This window comes from Dipodomys merriami, unplaced genomic scaffold, assembly GCF_024711535.1.
Source record: "Dipodomys merriami isolate MVZ:Mamm:240054 unplaced genomic scaffold, mDipMer1.0.p SCAF_453, whole genome shotgun sequence".
In the NCBI taxonomy this organism is placed as follows: domain Eukaryota; kingdom Metazoa; phylum Chordata; class Mammalia; order Rodentia; family Heteromyidae; genus Dipodomys; species Dipodomys merriami.
The window spans coordinates 714,187-736,838 of record NW_027206017.1 but is presented as its reverse complement, the minus strand read 5'-3'; the positions used below and the strand labels follow the sequence as shown (position 1 = coordinate 736,838).

Sequence of the window (22,652 nt, the reverse complement as noted above, 5' to 3'; positions counted from 1 at the left end):
CACAAAATATCAAGGTGAGAACATCCCAAAATGTAGATCCACAAATCAAATAAATTAAATAGCTTTATCCTTTTGTTTGAACTTGTTTATTGGTTTATTACACACGAAAGCCAAGTTTCCATGATTCTGTTTTTATACCCTAATGTAGAATGGAAACTCTTAATATAAAATTAAATGAACTTTACATTGACTGTTACAAAAATTCAAAATCTAATCTGTAGACTTCGGTTAGGCTGTCTGTATTAGGAAAGGCAATATTAATCATTTAAAACAATGTTTACACATTAGTTTTTCTACATCAGAAGAATGCTTTCTTACTTTAAAACCTTAAAAAAAATTATTGTTGGCTAAGTATTCATAGTCAAAATGCTCAAGACCAGAAGTGTTATAGATTTCAGGGTGAGACAATTAGTTTATACTTTGTAATTTGGACTATTCTCATGCATATTAGTGACTGAACATCCCTCTTTAAAATTTTAAAATTGGGGGTGGGAAGGTGGCTGAGTGTGGCTGGTGGCCTTGCATGCATGAGGCCTTGCGTTCGATTCCTCACCACCACATAAGCAAAAAGTAAAAAGCCACAAGTGGTGCTGTGGTCCAAGTGGTAAAGCAATAGCCTTGAGCTGGAGAGCTCAGGGACAGCATCCAGGCCCAGAGTTCAGGCCCCACATCCGGACCCCCCAAAAATTTTAAATTTTGAATTAAAATATTTTTTTAGGAATGCAATCTGTGTTTTAAAGAGGGCAATGTAACTGGACTCTGGTTGCTGAAGCATGTAATTCTAGCTACTCAAAGGTCTGAGAATTTAGGATCACAAATTGAAGTCAGCTGGGGCAGGAAAGTCTGGGAGACTCTCATCTCCAAGAAATTAGCCAAAATAGTTGTTAGTGGAGATGTGACTTAAATGGTAGAATATTAGCCTTTAGCAAAAGAAGCTCATGGTCAGTGCCAAGATCTTCAGCTTAGAAGGATGACTCGCACACAATAAAATGGCATTGGGTTGTATTTGTTTTTTTTACAATTTTTTTTATTTTGAAAATACCATACAGAGGGGTTAAAACTACATGAACAAGGTAATGAATACATTTCTTATTGAGCATTGTTGCCTTCTCCTTTGTTCCCCTTCTACCCCTTCATATTCCTTCCCCCCAAACGCCAAAGCTGTAAAGTTCGTTTTCTACATAACGTCTTGAACATCTCATTGTTGGAATGGGTCCACCTGCATACCTTTTTGAACAGTTTGATTTTTCCCTTCCCATCCACAAATTATACCAACATCACATCCAATGAAAACAGGGTTATACCATGGGGGAGATACATACAAAGCTACAGAGAAATCTTCTTATAAATATGTTAGAAACAATACCATGAAATAAAAACATTTGAGTCCTTATCTTGGATTGTGTTTAAATTCCCAAGAGTATACTCAAAAATTAAGATATCTGCTTGAGTGGCTCAGGAGGATACAGCACTTGACTTACAAGATGAAGGTCCCAAATTCAAATTACAATACTACCCTTAGAAAGGCACCAACTCATTCCTTGTCATTAGTTTCCTTAGGGAATTATTGTGCCATGGTATGGGAAGCCAGATGGGAGACAATCACCAGCTGCCTCATTGTAATATACCTTGATTCTCTGCAGCTGTAAGCTGCTGTCTCCATAGTAGTTTCCAGTGCAGTCAATGCTGTGCTCATCGTTTAGTATTTCCTAAAACTGAGATGGAAAGAGATGTGTATTATGGCCTAGGACGTTAACTGCCTGGACAATGCATTTTAATGTAACTATAAGAAACGCATGTCCTGTTGACACCAATATATTTGTAAAAAATGATTACATTTTCTAAATTAAAAAAGCACAGAAATTGGTGGTATTTTAGTTTTGTTAATCTCTGTGATCTGGCTGAATAAAAGACCTCTAGATTCTTCTATGAGTATTCCATCTTATATGACACCATATTCTGTTTAGATTCTATGATGAGAACGTGGACTTATATGGAGATGATATTGCCGAAGATGTATCTTTTTTTTAAATTTATTTTATTTTATTTTTTTTTGTGAACATACTGTACAGAGGGGTTACAATTACATGGGCAGGATAATGCGTACATTTCTTATCAAGCATTGCAGCCTCCTCCTTTGTTTACCCTTCACGTCCCTTCCCAGCCCCCCCCCAAGCCTCTCCCCCCCCCCCCCGCACCAACGTTGTAAAGCTCGTTTTCGACATTACAACTTGTACTTCTCATTGTTGTATCAGGTCCACCTGTATCCTTAAACGACATATTTTTCCCCATCTCCTACACAAATTATATTGACATCAAATATTGTGTAAGCAGGGGTTATACTGTGGGGGAGGGACATACAAAGAAACAAAGAGATAATCTTATAAATGCATTAGAAACAAATGAATGAAAGAAAAAAAGCATTAAAATACATATCTAAGGGTTCATTTTCCTCACATCACTTTATCTGTCCTTTTCAGCTTGACTCATACATATACTAGATATTGCAAGTAAGGGAAACCATGGGACCTATGTTTCTTTGGGCCTGGGTTACTTCACTTAATATAATTTTTTCCAAGTTTTTCCATTTCCTAACAAATGGGGCAATGTCATTCTTTCTGATGGAGGCATAGAATTATATTGTGTACATATACCACATTTTCTTGATCCATTCATCTACTGAGGGTCATCTGGGCTGGTTCCATATCTTAGCTATGGTAAATAATGCTGCAATAAACATAGTTGTGCTGGTAGCTTTAGTGTGGTCTTGTTTGTAAACATTTGGGTAAATGCCCAAAAGTGGGATTGCTGGGTCATAGGGCAGCTCTATGTGAAGTCTTTTGAGGAACCTCCATACTGCTTTCCAAAGTGGTTGAAAATGTTTACACTCCCACCAACAATGCAGTAAGGTTCCCTTCTTTCCACATCCCTTCCAGCATCTGTTGTTGTTAGAGTTCTTGATTTTTGCCATTCTAACTGGAGTGAGGTGGTATCTCAATGTTTTTCATTTGCATTTCTTTTATGGCTAGGGATGTTGAGCATTTCTTCATGTGTCTATTGGCCATCCGCCAAAGCAGTATCTTGAAGACTCAGCTAGAGGGGTCTCCAGAACTCCAAGGGTCCTCAGAGCATACACCAACAACCACTGATTTAGAGATCACCCAACTTAACGGAGCTGAAATGAGGCATGAGAACTCAGAGAAATTTCCATTAAGATGGAAGAACTGTTCTCAATTATTTGACACTCATCAGTTGGCAGAAAGGGAATCCTCCGTATCTGTCAGCTCAAAGACACTGAATTCCTTTCATTCAAACCAGACCCAAAATGCATTATTCTCTTCCCAGGTTACTAAGTACAATGACTTGAATCTCAGGTAAGACTCAGTCATGCAAAGGATTTGAAAATACCCCAGCCTTATTTAAAAACCACACTCACCCGGGCCACACAAATTAGGGAAATTGGGGAAGCTATCTGGGGGGCTTTATTTGCAGAAGGTTAGGGACCACTATGGAGCCCCACCTACCTCAGCCTAGCCAAGACCACCACTTTTTCCACCCTCCAACCCTGTCCTCTTCCTCCTCCTCCCCCTATATTTGAGACTAGGATCCTAGGCCAATGCCATGCTCATCTTTGCGCCAATCTGTTTGCCACTCTGGCCTGCCTATATGTACACAATCTTCCTCATTGTGCAAGGCTATAGAAAAGTTGGATGTGTGTCCTCAGCAGTGTTACGCACAGAGGAAAACAGGTAGCATTGGGGAGCAGGAATCTGACACAGCCAACTCAGATCCCCATTTATACCTCTGGTGGTGGGGTGGACTTGATAGGCAGAGCCAGCAGGTGCTCCAACTCAGTCTCCCTACTGCTGAGTAATCAGAGGGCACTACAAGTTGCCACCTAGCCCTGGCATCCAGCTGCCAGCTGCAAGTTCATTATCATTGCTGTCACTCTATTTGGAACCTCTTGTCACACTGCCATCCACCTCCCACCGTGATTCACAAGAGAGGCTGAACCCTGGAATCTAGGAAGCAAGAGGATAGGTTTCTTCTACACAAATTATTTGTGTGCCAGAAGCAAAGAACAAGCATAACTTCCATTACCTATTGGAGGGCCTAGAACTGAAGGGGTATTATTCAGCTGTGATAAAAAGAATAAGCACAAACTGTTGAATTCCGTGACTGATCCACTTTCCATTCTGGGAAGTCAGGGGTTTAGGGCCTTGCCTTCATACTCAGGTTTTCTTGTTCTTTTCTCTTAAAAGTAGCTTGCTTTAGCTGATTCAAAACTTTGGCAAAGTAGCAGGGTATAAAATTAACTCCCCAAAATCAATGGCTTGTCTTTATGCCAACAATGAGAAAAGTGTGGCTGAAATTAGGAAAGCAACTCCATTTGTAATAACCCCCTCAAAAATAAAATACCTAGGACATCTATGATGAAAACTTAAAAATCTTGAAAAAGGAAATCAAAACAGAACTTAGAAAATGGCAAAACTTCCCATGCTTCTGGATTGGAAAGATTAACATCGTGAAAATGGCAATATTTTCCAAGGCTATCTAAAAATTCAACGCAATACCTATCAAAATTCCAACCACATTCTTCACGGAAATAGAAGAGGCAATCCAAAAATTCATATGGAAAATTAAAAGACCCTGAATAGCAAAAACGCTCCTCAACGGAAAGAGCACTGCTGGAGGAATATCAATACCAAATTTGAAACTCTACTCTAAAGCCATAGCAATCAAAATAGCTTGGTACTGGCATAAGAACAGACCTCAGGACCAATGGAATAGAATTGAAAACCCAGAAATGAACCTACAGACCTATAGCCATCTAATCTTCGATAAGGGAGCTAAAAAAATAGAATGGAAGAAAGTCAGCCTCTTCAGTAAATGGTGCTGGCAAAATTGGATAACTACTTGTAGAAAATTAAAACTAGATCCTTATATATCACCCTGCACCAGAATCAACTCCAAATGGATCAAAGTCCTCAGTGTCAAAGCAGACACTCTGGAAACATTACAGGATGGAATAAGAGAAACCCTAGGTCTCCTTGGCACAGGCCGAAATTTTCTTAATAGAGACCCAGAAACACAACAAATCAAAGAAAGGTTGGACAAATGGGACTATATGAAGTTGCAGAGCTTCTGCATGGCAAAGGACATACCTAGCAAGGTCAATAGAAAGCCCACGGATTGGGAGAAGATCTTCACTAGCCATACAACAGACAAGGGTCTCATATCTAAAATATGCTTGCAACTCAAAAAATTAAATCCCCCAACAACAAATCCTCAAAGAAACAACTGCCCAATAAATAAGTGGGCTAATGACTTAAAGAGAAACTTCTCTGAAGAAGAAAGAAGGAGGGCCAATAGACACATGAAGAAATGTTCAACCTCCCTAGCCATAAAATAAATGCAAATCAAAACAACACTGAAATACCTCCTGACTCCAATTAGAATGGCAAAATTCAAGAACTCTAACAACAACAGATGCTGGAAGGGATGTGGACAGAAGGGAACCTTACTGCATTGTTGGTGGGTGTGTAAACATTTTCAACCACTTTGGAAAGCAGTATGGAGGTTCCTCAAAAGACTTCACATAGAGCTGCCCTATGACCCAGCAATCCCACTTTTGGGCATTTACCCAAATGTTTACAAACAAGACCACACTAAAGCTACCAGCACAATTATGTTTACTGCAGCATTATTTACCATAGCTAAGATATGGAACCAACCCAGATGACCCTCAATAGATGAATGGATCAAGAAAATGTGCTCTATATACACACTGAAATTCTATGCCTCGATCAGAAAGAATGACATTGCACCATTTATTAGGAAATGGAAAGACTTGGAAAAAATTATATTAAGTGAAGTAGCCAAGCACAAAGACACATAGGTGCCATGGTTTCCCTTATTTGCAATATGTAGTATATGTATGAGTCAAGCCGAAAAGTTCAGATAATGTAATGTGAGGAAAATGAACCCTTATATATGTATTTTAATGTCTTTTCTTTCATTCATTTGTTTCTAATGCATTTAAAAGATTATCTCTTTCTTTCTTTGTATGTCCCTCCCCCACAGTATAACCCCTGCTTTCACTGTATTTGATGTCGGTATAATTTGTGGAGGAGATGGTGAAAAACAAGTTGTTTAAGGATACAGGTGGACCTGTTTCAACAATGAAAAGTACAAGTTGTCATGTCGAAAACGAAATTTACAACATTGGTGCAGGGGGTGGGGGGGAGGATTCGGTGGGAGGGCAGGGAGGAGGCTGGAAAGGGATGTGAAGGGTAAACAAAGGAGGAGGCTGCAATGCCTGGTAAAAAATGTACTCATTATCTTGCCCATGTAATTGTAACCCCTCTGTACAGTATGTTCACAAAAAATTTAAATTAAAATTAAGAAAAGTAGCTTGCTTTATTACTTGGGCCATAGGTCTACCACTGTCTAATTTTTGTTTCATTTGGCTTTTGCTCAGAGTGTGAAAACTCAGCTCCTGCTCATAGTATATTTTTGTTTAAGGCCCTCGTTGGGAAATTTTGTTGAGTTGGGGGTTGAAATTAATTCCTAGTGACTCTTTCTGAGGTTTATATTATTATTGTGACTAGGTGATTACATAAATTTCTCTTATCGCAGAGAATTGTGGAAAAGTAATATTTTTTTAACAGTTTAAAGTACATTTTATTCTTGATAATATGTCAGTAACAAGCTTTGCTTTTATATAAAACAAAAAAAACTTTGAAATTGTTCAAAACTTATACAAAAATTGAATGCTAGACAAAGATTTAAAGAAGTAGTTAAAATCATACCAAATTCCGTTCATAACTGACAAACTGTCACTGTAAATTTTACATTATATATATACCCACCATATATGTACACACACACACACACACACATATATATATATACACATACATGTGTCTATACACAGGATTAATATTAATCACATTGAATTTGAAGATGATATATTTATAAGTTCTTGATGGCATATACTATTTGTCATTTGGTCCAGTTCAGTTTAAAAAATAAATCTGCATTTTATTGAGCTTTAACAATATAAAAATAATTTCAAGTCCTTAAATAAACATGTTGTATTACTCTAAGAAGTATTGCTTTGGGTGAAGAGGTAGATACTTGATGACTTAGTAATTCCATTTATAATGACAAAGTTGTGTAAGTAGGTACTTTTTATTGATAATTTAATATTTTAGATAGAATATATTTAAAATTTTTAAATCTCAGACTATTAAACTTAAAGTTACTGATTACAATTTTTAAAATTCATTTCATAATACCAATTGCAAGAGATGTGGAGAATGTTTTGTGGTAAATTTATAGTTATGGTATATTTAGTGTTAAGCCTCAGATTAGACTCTATCAGTAAAAGGATGCAATGACTTACAGTGAGGTATTACAAGGTCTCTTTCTTCCTACATATTTTCCTCTTAGGAAGTCTGATAAGAGTTATTTCTACGTATTTTTAATTTTCATATAGCTTAATAGGATCATACTCTTATAAAGTCATCTAAATAGAAGTTATAAGAGAATAGAGAAGCTGAAACATTCATTTAAATTTAGTCTATTTGTATCTGTTTTCTTATACTTCTTTAACACATAACTCAATTTCTAACACAATAAATTAACTGTAGAGTTTTTCAGAAGAATTATCATTCTACTATTAGCTAAGTAAGAAGGATGAATTTAAATTCAGGGAAATCTGGAGAGACAATGTAGCTGAGAAATTATGTTCTAGCCAAGTACAGAGAATTGTTTCTCTTCAAAGTTAATGAAGAATAAGATGACTAATAACTCCAAGCTCTTTTTGTTTTTGTTTTTGTTTTATTTTTCAGGTCCAAGACCAGGAATTGAATTTGATACCTGACTTTTTTGCTCATTTGATAGTGCTCTACCAACTAATCCATGCCTCCAAACTCCAAGATCAAATCTGGACAAAGTTGAACAGATTATCTTTGGTAGAGTTGTGATTTGAGTTGTGTTTTAAGTATTGATTAATCTATGTTAATGGTATTTTTTTTTAAAATTGTATTTTATTTTATTTGAGAACATACTGTACAGAGGGGCTACAATTACATGGGCAGGATAATGCATACATTTCTTACCAAGCATTGCAGCCTCCTCCTTTGTTTGCCCTTCACTTCCCTTCCCCGCCTCCCCCCTCCCCCCACCCAATTTTACCCCCCTCCCCCCACCCAATTATACCCCCCTCCCCCCCCACACCGAAATTGTAAAGCTGGTTTTGACATGACATTTTATACTTCTCATTGTTGCAACAGGTCCACCTGAATCCTTAAACGACTTGTTTGTCCCCATCTCCTCCCCATGTTATACTGACATCAAATATAGTGAAAGCGGGGGTTACACTGTGGGGGAGGGACATACAAAGCAACAAAGAAATAATCTTATAAATGCATTAGAAACACATGCATGAAAGAAACGAAAACATTACATATTTAAGGGTTCATTTTCCTAACATCACATTATCTGGCCTTTTCCGCTTGACTCATACCTGTACTAGATATTGCAAATAAGGGAAACCATGGGACCTATGCTTCTTTGGGCCTGGCTTACTTCACTTAATATAATTTTTTCCAAACCTTTCCATTTCCTAACAAATGGGGAAATGTCATTCTTTCTGATGGAGGCATAGAATTCCATTGTGTATATATACCACATTTTCTTGATCCATTCATCTACTGAGGGGCATCTGGGTTGGTTCCATATCTTAGCTATGGTAAATAATGCTGCAATAAACATAGTTGTGCTGGTAGCTTTAGTGTGGTCTTGTTTGTAAACATTTGGGTAAATGCCCAAAAGTGGGATTGCTGGATCATAGGGGAGATCTATGTGAAGTCTTTTGAGGAACCTCCATACTGTTTCCAAAGTGGTTGAACAAGTTTACGTTCCCACCAACAATGAAGTAAGGTTCCTTTCTGTCCACATCCCCTCCAGCATCTGTTGTTATTAGAGTTCTTGATTTTTGCTGTTCTAACTGGAGTGAGGTGATATCTCAATGTTGTTTTGATTTGCATTTCTTTTATGGCTAGGGATGTTGAACATTTCTTCATGTGTCTATTGGCCATCCTTCTTTCTTCTTCAGAGAAGCTTCTCTTTAAGTCTTTCGCCCACTTATTTATTGGGCAGTTGTTTCTTTGAGGATTTGTTGTTGGGTGGTTTAATTTTTTGAGTTCCAAGTATATTTTAGATATGAGACCCTTGTCCGTTGTATGGCTAGTAAAGATCTTCTCCCAATCGGTGGGCTTTCTATTGATCTTGCCAGCTATGTCATTTGCCCTGCAGAAGCTCTGCAATCTTATGCAATCCCATTTGTCCAACCTTTCTTTGATTTGTTGTGCTTCTGGGTCTCTATTCAGAAAATTTCGACCTGAGCCAAGGAGACCTAGGGTTTCTCCTATTCCATCCTGTAATGTTTTCAGAGTGTCTGCTTTGAGTTCAAGGTCTTTGATCCATTTGGAGTTGATTCTGGTGCAGGGTGATATATAAGGATCTAGCTTTAGTTTTCTACATGTAGTTAACCAATTTTGCCAGCACCATTTACTGAAGAGGCTGTCTTTCTTCCATTCTATTGTTTTAGCTTCCTTATCGAAGATTAGATGGCTATAGGTCTGTAGGTTCATTTCTGGGTTTTCAATTCTATTCCATTGGTCCTGAGGTCTGTTCTTATGCCAATACCAAGCTGTTTTGATTACTATGGCTTTATAGTAGAGTTTGAAATTTGGTATTGCTATTCCTCCAGCAGGGTTCTTTCCATTGAGGAGCGTTTTTGCTATTCGGGGTCTTTTATTGTTCCATATGAATTTTTGGATTGCCTCCTCTATTTCCTTGAAGAATGAAAAGTAATATTTAGTTGAAGTCACAAATATATTTTAACCTTCACAAAGTAAATTGTCATTATCATGGTCTAAATTTTGTGAATTCTGTAAGCTTTGACAATACAATTCTATAAGCTTTGACAATACAATTATTTCTTCCAGGTGATATTTACATTTCTTTCCTTTTGCTTATTGTAAGATGCTCTGACTTTCGCTCTCATCCCTCCCATCTCTTTCTGAGGTTTTATTGATTTACTTATTTAATTGAAGGGTAGAAGGCTATACTACTTGAGCCACAGCTCAACTTTTGCCTTTTTTAAGTGGTTAAAATGAGGCAAGAGTCCCATGGGTAGTCAAGGACAGTAAAGAGAGGCTAGAAATTGGAGGATTATATTTCAAAGTCAGCCTTGTAAAGAAATTCCATGAGACTCTTATCTCCAGTCCAACACTAATAGGCAGAAGATAGTAGACCTGTAGCCATGAGCAAAACACTTCAACTTTAAGTCCCTCAACTGAACACAGTGAAGCAAATTTCATGTACTTTCCTGCCCAACATGGCTTTCAACCATGATCTACAGATGTCAGCGGCCTTAGCCTTCAGGATTATAACTGTGAGTCAACATTTAGAAATCTTTAATTACCTCTTCTTTCACCTTTTCAGTTATTTATTATTTCTTTTTTTTGTCATTTGTTCTTAGGCACTAGCTCTCATGCTCAGTTTTTCCTTTCCTCTTGAAAGTACCATGCTCTACAACTTTGACCACAGGTAAACTACAGGCTGTTTCTCTTTTTTGTAGCTCTTCTTCTAGGGCTCAAACTCAGGTAAATGTGACTGAGGTTCTTTTTGTTTGTTTGTTTGATTAATTGAGTGGTGGTTGTTAAGTCTTGAAATTAAGTCATGATGAGTCTCCTTGAGGTTTTATTTACCTTTACCTTAATGGTAGTTGGTTTCACTACTTGAACCATAGCTCAACTTCTGCATCTTTTGTGGTTAATAGGAGATTAGAATATCAATAGCAAGCCAAGAGCATTACAGAGAGGAATGAAATTTGAGAATCATGGTTCAAAGCCAGTCTTGCGCAACAAAGTCAATGAGACAATTATATCTAATAAGCACCAACACGTAGGAAGAAGTAGACCTCCAGCAATGAGCAAAGCATAGCAAGTTCAAGCCTCAGTATTGAACACAGTAAAATGTCTCCTGCCCAGGCTGGTTTTGAACCACTGTCCTCAGAACAGGTAGGATTACAATTTTTATTTAGAAAGCTTCAATATCCTCCTTTTTGCACCTTTTCATTTATTTGATTGTCTCTTCCCCCTTTTTGAAAGTTCATGTCTTTTATTATTAGGGCATACCCATTTATGCTCAGTAATTAATTAATTAATTAATTAATTGATTTTGTCAATTGTAGGGCTTGAACTCAGTGCCTACGCACCGGCCTTCAGGGACAAAGCAGGCACACTACCACTTTCAGCCACAGTGCCACTTCTACTTAGTTGGACAAAACAGTCACCAGGGGACTTTTCAGCCTAGGCTGGCTTCCAATTGTCATCTTCAGATCTAAGCTTCCTGAGTAGCGAGGATTACAGACATGAGCCAGAGGCACCTGGCTTGTTTTTTAGATCAAAACTAACAAGCTCTACATTTAGGCCACACTAGTTCACTGACTTCACTGTCCATGAGAGTTTTGGCTTTTTTTTAATTGTGAAAATTCTGTACAGAGGGGTTACAATTACTTGAGCAAGGTAATGAGTACATTTTTTATCAAGCATTGTTGCCTCCTCTGTTTTCCCTTCCCATTTTTTCCCATCCCCTCCACACCCCCTGCCCCACGCGAAAGTTGTAAAGTTCGTTTTTTGACATAACATCTTGTACATCTCATTGTTGCAATGGGTCCACCTGTATCCCTATTTAAACAATTTTCTCCCTTACCCTCAACAAATTATAACAACATCGCATACAGTGAAACAGGGTTATACCATGGGGAAGGGACATGCAAAGCAACAAAGAAATCATCTTATAAATATGTTAAGAAAAATAGCAAGAAAGAAAAACCATTTGAATCTTTTTTTTTTTTTTTGCTCAAAGCTAGCACAAACAAAAACTCTACTCTTGAGGGGTTTTTTTTGAGGGGGAGCAGGCAGAGGCTTGAATTCAAGGCCTACTTACTCTCGCTGAGGATTGTTTTGTTTTTGGTATTTTGTTTTTCATTTCAAAGCTAGCAGGCTCTATTATTTGAGCCGTAGCTTAACTTCAATCTTTTATTTTTTGGTGGTTAATAGGAAATAAGAGTCCCATGGAAACCAATAGCACTACACAGTATCCTAAAATCTAAGGATTACAGTTTAAAGCCAGTCTGGGCTTTGAAAGACCATCAGTCTAATCTCCAATTAACCACATGAGACGGTAAGTAGTAGTTTTAAACTTGAGCAAAAAAACTCAAGTTCTAGCCCATGCCTAGCACACTCAAGTTAGTTGGGCTTTCCTGCCCAGGCAGGCTTCGAACTGTGATCCCTAGATTTCAGATTGGATTAAAGGTATGCGTCTATATTTTAAAAACTCATTGACTCTTTTCTTCTTCACATACATTCACTTGTTTATTTGTTGGTTCTCTGGCTTGTTTTGAGGGCCTCACCAATCTTGCTGAAGGATAGCATGCTCTAAAACAGTTGCACTTTGGTTCAGTTTTTGGTTTTGGTGGTTAGCTGGAAGTAAGTATAGAGATTAACATAGGGTCCTGAATTGTGCTGATTGTGATTCAACGTCAGGAGCAAGGAAAGTTCATGAGACTGTTATCTCAAATTAACCTCCAAAAGATCAGAAATGGTCAAAAAATACTTGTAGTTCATATCCCAGAAAGGCACATACACACTCATGCACACACACACACATACACACACACACACAATGGTCTTTCCTGTCCTGGCTGGCTTGGAATGGTGATCCTCAATTTCAGTGTTTTGAGTAGGTAGAATTACAAGTGTGATCCACCAGTTTCTTGGTCATTTTATCATTTTTAGTAGACTCTTTGTGCTCTCTTCCACTTTTAAAAAAATTATTTTGTGGTTTTCTTAGTGCTACATCTGTTTTTCACTTAGCTTTTTTTATGCTCAAGGTTGCTGCTGTACCACTTCAGCCACAGCTCAACTTCTGACTTTTTGCTGATTAGTTGGAGATAAGACGCAAATAGATTTTCCTGTCCAGGCTGACTGTGAACTGCAGTCCTCAGATTTAAGGATACTGTGTAGTTCCCTTGGCTTCCTGTGGGACACCGTCCTATTTACCACCAAAAGAAAAGTATGTGGGGCAGAAGTTGATCTGTGGTTCAAATAAGAGAGCCTGCTATCCCTGAATTAAAAAAAAAATACTTGTAAGTCTAATTTGGCTACTAATTGTACACACTGCTTGTTCTATTCAAATAAAAATGAAACAGAAACAACTTATGCACAGTGACCAGGTAATAAGGATTCCTGACTGATAACCAGAAACGAATTCCTAAACTCATCTCCTATAGCCTTTTTTAGATAAAATTGGTCATTTGTGTAAGCTGAGGAGAGATTAAAGAACAAGACTTTACAGGCCAGTTACACAGGACTTGGGAATCAGGATCCATTGGTAAAGCTTTTCAGAGAATGACTAAAAACACACTCTTCACCATTCCAAATGGTTCTTCCTTCTGTGCAAGGGAAAGAGAGGTGAGAAGGAATAAATATGGAAAAAGTAAGAAGCATCAAACAAGGTAAATAATGTTAACTTTATTAGATAAAGTAAAACATAGGTGTACAGGGTACAATCCAGAAAAGGACATGTCACCTCTGTGTGGATCCCAGTTAATTTAGTTAATAAAATTAATCGATGGTAAGGAGTAAAACCTTCTATTGATTTATGGAAAGGAGGTATATGGTGAGCAAGTCAATTTAATAACCTCAAGGATTTTGAACACAAAGGAGTGAAAGTTTTGGACTCTGCTTGAGCAACAGGAAGGAACAGAGCTGAGGAGGACTGAGATGTGCAGACATTGCCCAAGAAAGATCTCACTGACATCAAGTGTTCTTATGAATGCTGGTTTCCAGGGGCCCATGCCTGTAATCCTAGCTACTCAGAAGGCTTAGATCTGAGGATTGTGGTTTGAAGTCATTTGGGATAAGAAAGTTTGTAAGCTTTTTATCTTTTACAGTTCAAGAATATTCTTATTTGATGCTAATTGTAACCCAAGGCAGTGCAATTGGATACCAAGCTGAAGAATATTAGAAAATACACAGACAAGTGTAGACAAAACGAACAAAATCAATGAGGACGCAGGGTACCAAGGCTCAATGGCACCTGGGCTCCAGGTCACACAAGCAATCATATTTATTTGAATTCACACTGGGAAGGTTACCATGGATACATGCAAAAATGAAGCATCAATATTACAATCAGAGCCACCACAGTGAGTAACACTGGTTCCCTTATTGTTTTGAGAAAGGAGACTTCTCTTTTATCTCCCAGGTTTCAAGGCCTTTAAAGCACTATGGAAAGGGCAATAGTTTAACCCTCTCCGGAGCTCTATTTTAACCCTTCCATGGCCAGATATCATCTTTCAGAGTACTATTGAGGTGATGTTCAACCTCTCAAAACTTTTCTTGATTCAACAAATCAGCTTGAGTCCAATACACATATTAATATTAGTAGCATGTATTACAAACACAGTAAAAAGAGAAAAAATAATATTAGACATTTAAACAGAAATAACTGACTGCATTCTTTTATCCGGTACAAGAAATTGAACACTGTTGTCTAAGTCTCTAATAACACTTTTTTTAGATATAACTTCACGGCTTTCATAAAACCTCCTACATAGTCCTTAGAGTGTCTTTTTGACTCCCATTTTTATTTGTTACATTTGCATAGTAGTATAGTATGTCATCTTTAAAATCATATCACCTCATAATTAAAGTTTATCGTGTAAGTAAGTACTTGTGATACTCCAATAAAATATCACAAAAGTTGGAAATGGAGCTATGGCTTAAGAGCTATAGTGCAAGTCTTGAGCCAAAGAAGCTCAGGGGCAGTGTCCAGGCCCAAAGTTTAAGCCCTAGTTTCCACACATACACATCCCCCCATCCATCACCCAGACACACAATCAGATGATAATGTCTATCAAGTTCTTCCTTAGGATGATCTTGATGATGTCAGCAACTGTATCAAGTTTCTATCTCTCTTCCATGCATTTGTGGTAGTAGACAGCCTAAGACTTGTCCATGAGCAAAAGCAGTTATGTAACATATCCATCACAATGTCCAGCTCTCTTGATAGTAGATCTGCCCATCTTGGGACTTGATGGGACCCATGTACTCTTCAACTGGCTTTCCCATCCTCGGTGCCAACTGCTTCAATGTTTCACCATCCACACCAAAGAGGCTTTCAAAACCCCTCCCAAATTATCTGAATCCTGGATGCCTGCTATGTCACGAAGACACTCTGTGGGTATTCCCCTCTCTGACAGGCCATTTTAACTCCTATGCTCTCCTCACAGATGTAGGCAATGGTCTCTGAGGGACTTCAGTGCCAAATCTTCGAGAGATTTAGTTTCATTGTTTCCATAAGCTCTGGGAAATCATGCAGTAAAGGGTCCAGGTTAGAAACATAGGGGTATACATACCTCCTCATTCTGGAGGTTTTCATGTATGTTCTCTTGGCCATTGAACAGAAGTGGGGTCTCTAAAAGGAAACTTGTATGGTGATCTTTCTGCTTTGGTCCATACAACAAAGAACCACTTTCCCATCCCTTCAATGATTTTGACAAGCTCCATGTGATTCATGCTGAACTGCTTTCAATGCTGTATCAATGTAGAGGTCACAACTGGATGTTGTGTGGATAGCTGTCCATGCTTGATCCTGAGTTCCCTTGACATGCAGGGACCAAAACTCCATGTTGGGAAAGTGAGAGCATGATTAGCTGGCTTATATCTGTGTAGTCTGAATGACACCAGTAGGCATTGAGACCTCCTCTTTATGTCCAAGTACCCTCAGCATATTGATAAAGATTGACACACCATGGCAAGTCTTCACAAAAAAATTCTGACCTGGTCCTGGGCATTATCTCAAGCATCTCACCCACTTCTAGCAACTTCCCTTGTTTCAAGGTCTTGCCAATTCTCCTCCTTGTGTTCTCAGGTAAAATACTGCTGTCAGTGAGTAAAGAGCAGAGGACAAGGAAGCAGGTACTCTAGAGAAAGTAAATACTGAAACCTCTTCCATGGTGAGAATATAATTAAATCTGCAACTATAGAATAGCAAAGGAGTTAAGATGGTTATGCACACAGTTTGTGCACAAAAATGCCAGACCTAGAATGCCGTGTTCAGAGTTTCAGTCCATAATCGTCTGTAACAAAGGCATCACAGTTACAGATAAACCAAGTTCATAATGTCTTTTCTTGCACTCAGGAAATGGACACTATCCCTGAAGTTTATTTTTTCCTCTCAAGTCTACTACTTCACCACTGGAACCACAATTCTACTTCTAGTTTTTTGGACATAATTGGAAATAGAATTCGTACAGGCTTTCCTGCCCAAGTTGGCTTCAATCACTGATCCTCAACCTCATGAATAGCTAGGATTAGAGGATTGGCCACTGAGCCTGGCAACAACTCTCTTCCTTTTTATTTCTTTTGCTTTGTTCCTTTTTTCCAGTTATGGGCCTGAATTCTAGGCTTGGGCACTGTCCCTCATCTCTTCAGCTGAAGGCTAGTCTCAACCACTTGAGCCACAGCGTGATTTCCAGCATAGTTTCTGCTTAAGTGGTAATGAGCAATTGAATCCAGGGCCTTATGCATGCAAGGCAAGCACTCTACCACTGAGCCACCTTCCCAGCCTCATCTTTCCTTTTCTTAAAAAAATATTATTAGGAAGATAATGTTCAGAGGAATAACAGTTAAGTCAGTTAAACAGTTGTCAGGTAAAGAATCCATTTTGGGGGGACAATTACACCCCTTTACTGTTTCTCAGTTTATACCTTTCACTGTGGCTTTTTTCTGGTTAACTGGAGATAAGAATCTTGCAGACTTTGCTTCCCAGGGTGATTTTGAACCGTGATCCTCAGATATCAGTCTGCTAATGAGTTAGGATTACAGGCTTGAATCTGAAAGACAAGAAGACTGTTCTGAATGTTGTCCTATATTGGTTATAGGGCTGTGGGCCTGAATGGACTTATGCAGTGAATGCCAGGCAGATCAGTCATCTGGAAGCATGTGTCCCTACTTAACCCTGACTGACTCTCAGAACAGATAGGTGATGCTTTCAGGGCAAGAACCAGTTTGTACCAGCTCAACAGAAGTCCTCACTATATAGGTCTTATTCAACAACTATTGGGTTGCTTATATTATCAAGACATTTTCTTTCTTAAGAACTTTTTCATTGTAAGATTGCAATAACTACAGATTCATAATGGTCTAGGAATACATGTCTGCTATCAGCTTTAATACCAAAGCCACATAGCTGCTACAAATCATGTTTTATTGATCTTATAATAGTTCTTGAATATTAGTCTTTATTAGTAATTATATTATTAATATAAATATTAAAGTTCTTCAAACATATTTCTCTTATTAAATGAATCCTTACTGTGACATTGAAAGCATCTTCTGGAGCAGCATTGGAAAAGATACTTGGATAATACTAAGAATGAAGGATGAGAAGTGTGAAAAACAGAACTAAGAGAATTACCAGTGTGACTGGGAAACATCTTCTACAGAGCAGAATCCCAGATTTCTGGAAACATATCATGTGAGAACAGGGCTTCAAACAGTACATGTGACCACATGGGTGAGCCTCAATGTTGCCACATAGATGTTATTCTTATTCCTATATGAAAGTCTCATGTTCGATGGGCTTTCACAACCCCAGATTTATGAAATTTTGCTGCCTTCTTTCCTTCAATATTACTTCATACTTTGCTATTGAGTGTAATTATTCTTTCAAAACATGAAAACTCAACACCATCTCTTGGACTGAGGCAATTCCTGTCTCCCTATGAATAGATCTGTTATTTAAGAGGCTTCCTTGGGCTGGGTAGGTGGCTCAGTGGTAGAGCACATGCCTTGCATGCTTGAGGCCATGGGTTCGATTCCTCAGCACCACATAAGCAGAAAAATGCCAGAAGTGGCGCTGTGGTTCAAGTGCTATAGTGCTAGCCTTGAGCTGAAGAGCTGAGGAACAGCACCCATGCCCAGAGTTCAGGCCCCACAACCGGACAACCCCCCAAAAAAAAGAGGCTTCTTGACAGGTGCCAGTGCATCCCTTCTTTAATACTAGCTTCTCAGGAGGCTGGGATCTGAAGGTCACAGTTGAAGCCTGCCTGGGTAGGAAAGTCCATCAGATTCTCATCTCCAATCAATTACCAAAAAAGTCAAAAGTGGAGCTGTGGCTGAGGTGGTAGAACACTAGGCTGGAGCAAAAAAATGCATAAGGACAGGCAGCACCCTGCCTGAGCCTGAGCCCCAGACCAGCCTTCAGGCACACACACACACACACACACACACACACACACACACATACACACACACAAGTGGCTTTCTGCCAGACATGTCATGTGGGCCCATGAAATGTTTGGAGACGCCTCTTCAAATGGACTTGCCCTTGTATTTACTCCAGTAATGTGGAAATTGACTCTCAGTCACCTATATGTCCATTGGTTCAGGATTTTTACTTTGCATCCCACTTCCTTTGCTTGTTTTTTGAGGTGAGTCTTGTAGCTCACACAGATGTCAATACACTTCAAGATGCTGCTTACTGTCTCAGGGTCTGCATTGACACTACACATGGAAAAAGAAAACATGACCTGAGAGCCTCTGCTTACTCTGAGGACCAGCTATCCAAGCAACGGCAGCTTCCTATGAATGCAAACTGGAATCCAGGCTCAGGTTGTTCATAACAGACAGATGTGAGTTGTGTAAGGCTTGAATTGTTCTAAGGAATAGCAGAGAATTGAGGAAGGCAGAGGAACTGGGAAAAGACAATCGACCTTACCATGTTTCCTTGCAGTTCCTGGTCCACATTATATCCGTTGCTAATTGTTCTGCTGTGTGTGTGTGTGTGTGTGTGTGTGTGTGTGTGTGTGTGTGTGTTTGAGAGTGTCAGTGAATGTTTGCACATATACAGTGGTTCTGGGCCTTGCATTAAGGGGCTGGACACTGGGAAGGCAGGGTGAATATGAGCAAGTACATCATATGTGTGTGTGGAAGTAACTCCATCAAACCTCTGAGTGTGCAACTAGTAATGAAAGTGAAAAAATGATTAAGCAATGCTCAAAATCCTCCATAAGCTATTTAGAAATAACTTTAAAAAAGGGTCAGGAAGCATAGTTGGTAGGGGATATGAAAACATCTGTAGTTAAAACTGTGGGATTATTCAAGCAAGGTGCTGGTGGCTCATGCTTGTACTCCTAGATATTCAAGAGGCTGAGATCTAAGGATCATTATTTGAAACCTGCCCAGGCTGAAAAGTTATCACATTCTATATAAGATATACTACTCAGAATAAGCTCAAATGAGGCTTAAGCAGTAGAGTGCCCAAATTCAAACCACAAGACTGGCAGAAAAAAAAAGAAATAGTCCAAACTTAAGATGTCTAAGGAGTTTTAGACTAAATGTCGTATATAAACAAGGTACTATATTTTGGGGCTCATTTGTTGTTGTTGTTTTAAATATATCATGTATATTCTTCCTCCTACAATATGTCCCCTTTTGACTTTGACTTGACTTTGTTACCGTGCACCTTGTATATACATTTTTCTAATTTAGAGAGGGGAACCAAAATAACAAAAATGCTGAAACAAGGACACAGGATGACCCATTGCAACAATGATATCCATAGGACAGTATGTTAGAAATGAATTTTACAACTTTGGGTGGGGAAGGGTGGAGGAGAAGGTAAGGGATAGTAGAAAAAAACAAGGGAAGGGGTAACAATGCTTGACCAGAAATGTACTCATTGCCTTATTCATGTAACTGTAGCCTCTCTATAGAATCTTCACAATAAAATAAGATTTAGAAAATGAAAAATATCTAGTTACAGCTAAAGTACGAAAGGAAAAATCCTTTCATTCATTTGCCTATGGCAACAGAAATTAGAAATACACAGTCAATAGATATTTATTGCAAACCCCACACAGATTCATGCTCATGGCTACTTCACCCTCCTTGTCTTCAGGGGAAAATCAGGAGGAATCAGTACAACCTTCCTATCCAATAGCAGTCTACTCAATTCCTGTACCAAGACTGCCATCTGTAGTGCATCAGATGGAAAAAGTTAACATTCCTTCCAAAAGCGTCTCAAATGAGCCCTATAAACCATAGCCTCCAACTGTCCTGATTTAACTCTTATTTCCTTTCCCAAGCTACAAATACATATAAACTTGTGGAGGGCTCTACAGAGATGGACAATGACTTATAAAACATATACTGTTTCACACCTGTAGAAAATTAAAACTAGACCCTTATAAAGCACACTGCACAAGAATCAACTCCAAAGGGATCAAAGACCTCAGAGCCCAAGCAGATACCCTGAAAACATTACAGGAAGGAAAAGGAGAAACTCCAGGGCTCATGGCACTTGCCAAAAGTTTCTTAATAAAGACCCAGAAACACATAAAATCAAAGAAAGGTTGGACAAATGAGATTGCATGAAACTGCAGACCTTCTGCACGACCAAGGACATAGCTATCAAGATCAAGAGAAAGCCCAACGATTTGGAGAAGATCTTCACTAGGCTTACAATGGACAAGGATCTCATATCTAACATATAATTAGACCTCAAAAAATTAAATCCTCCAAAAACAAATCCTCAAAGAAACAACTGCCTGATAAATAAGTGGGCTAAAGATTTAAAGAGAAAGGTCTGAAGAGGAAATAGGAATGGCCAATAGACACATGAAAAAATGCTCAAATTCTTTAGCCATAAAAGAAATGAAAATCAAGACAATGTTGAGATTCCACCTCACCCCAGTTTGAATGGCTATAAGCAACAAATTTAATAATAACTTATGCTGGAGGGGATGTGATCAAAGGGAACGTCCTGCATTGTTGGGGGGAGTGTAAACTTGTTCAACCACTTTGGAAAGGAGTATATTAAAACTACCAGCACAACCATGTTTATTGCAGCATTATTTACCAAAGCTAAGATATGGAACCAACCAGATGCCCCTCAGTATATGAATGGATCAAGAAAATATACACAATGGAATTCCATGCCTCCATCAGAAAGAATTAGGCAGATACCTGAGGAGCAGCCGGGATGCCGCTGATCAGAGCCGCTTGAGGCTAGGGCTGCACCTTCTCTGCCCTGATAGGCATCCTACTCTTGCAGGATTAGTGCAGCTTTTGACATACGAGGTTATGTTGGAGAAAATGTCATGTTGAGATGTACCTTCAAGTCATCTTCATATGTCACTGACAAACTGACCATAGACTGTAAGTACCGTCCTCCCAGCAGCAGTCGCACAAAATCTGTATTTCACTATCAGTCTTTCCAGTACCCAACCACAGCAGGCACTTTTCAGGATCAGATCTCCTGGGCTGGAAATGTATACAAAGGGGATGCATCCATAAGCATAAGCAACCCTAACCTGATAGACAATAGTGTTGCGACCACCTCGACCAGCAAGGAAGACATGACCCGGGATTCTTCTCAAAGCAGTTTATTCGGGAACCTCATCTGCAAGCTTCTCCTTCCCCGCACCCGCAATCCGGTTATAAGCCTCCTGGATGGCCAATCCCGAGGTGCCATGCGGCATATACAAATAGGGTCACAAATACAGAAGCAAGCCAGTAGCCAAGCCATAGCCATATAAGGAGTTGTTATTCACAGAGAGCACTCGCCATCGGGAAGGCGGAAGGCGGAAGCCAGTGCCATCTTTGGTCGTGGCCCCTGCAGCTCTCCACACAATAGGACATTCAGCTGTGCTGTGAAGAATCTCCCAGATGTGCACCATGACATCCCCCTGATGGAACTAACAATCACAGAAAGGGGTTTTGGTACCATGCTGTCCTCTGTGGCCCTTCTTTCTATTCTTGTTTTCATTCCCTCAGCAGTAGTTATTGTTCTGATGCTTGTGAGAATATCAAGGAAGGCTGCAGAGATGAAAAAGCAGAGAAAGTCTGGCTATAAGAAGAAGTCTTGGAGTTCCAGGAAGATGGCAGAGGAGAAACTAGAGGTTAAACAAGCTCTCCCATAGAAAGCAGTTTTAGTGTTCCAGTGAACAGACCTAAGTCAGAGAATCACAAGTGTGCCATCACAGTAGAGAGAGTTAGGCCAGAGAGGGAAAATCCTGGCAAGGAGACAGATCTGAGCACTTGCCAGCATTTGCAGCTATGGCTGTGGCTGCAGCAGCTGCAGCCATAGCCGCCATACCTGCAACACAGAGAATCCGGGATGAAAGAGCCAGATGCGGCAAGTGAGCAGATTCTATTCAACACCAGCAAGAACCGACAAGGAGAAGACATCTTCATCCTGCAGTTAGCAGACCAGAGACAGCCCAGGAACCAAGACTCGGCGTGAGTAGAAGCCTGACGTCCTCACTCCTTCTCAGAGAGCAGAGGAGGGAAGCCACCTCTCATCCCCCACTACCGGAGATCTCCATCTTTGATACTGACAAGGGCCTGGCTGAGCTGCTAGCTCCAAATCAGGCCTTGGAAGAAAACTGGAGTCATTTAGGAGCTCACAAGAACCTAACCTGACGTGCCAGACTCAGCTCAACCCAGGGAAAAGTCACCCGGCTCAGGCTGCCAGGCCCAGGAGTGGCTTTCTTCACTAGG

At 39.3% G+C, this 22,652-nt stretch overlaps 1 pseudogene; it reads left to right on the top strand.

Annotated features, from left to right (window-relative positions):
- LOC138808545 (myelin protein zero-like protein 3 pseudogene) overlaps positions 1-22,072 on the top strand; it is a 38,265-nt pseudogene extending 16,193 nt beyond the window's left edge.
- Positions 22,073-22,652: the final 580 nt, after the last annotated feature.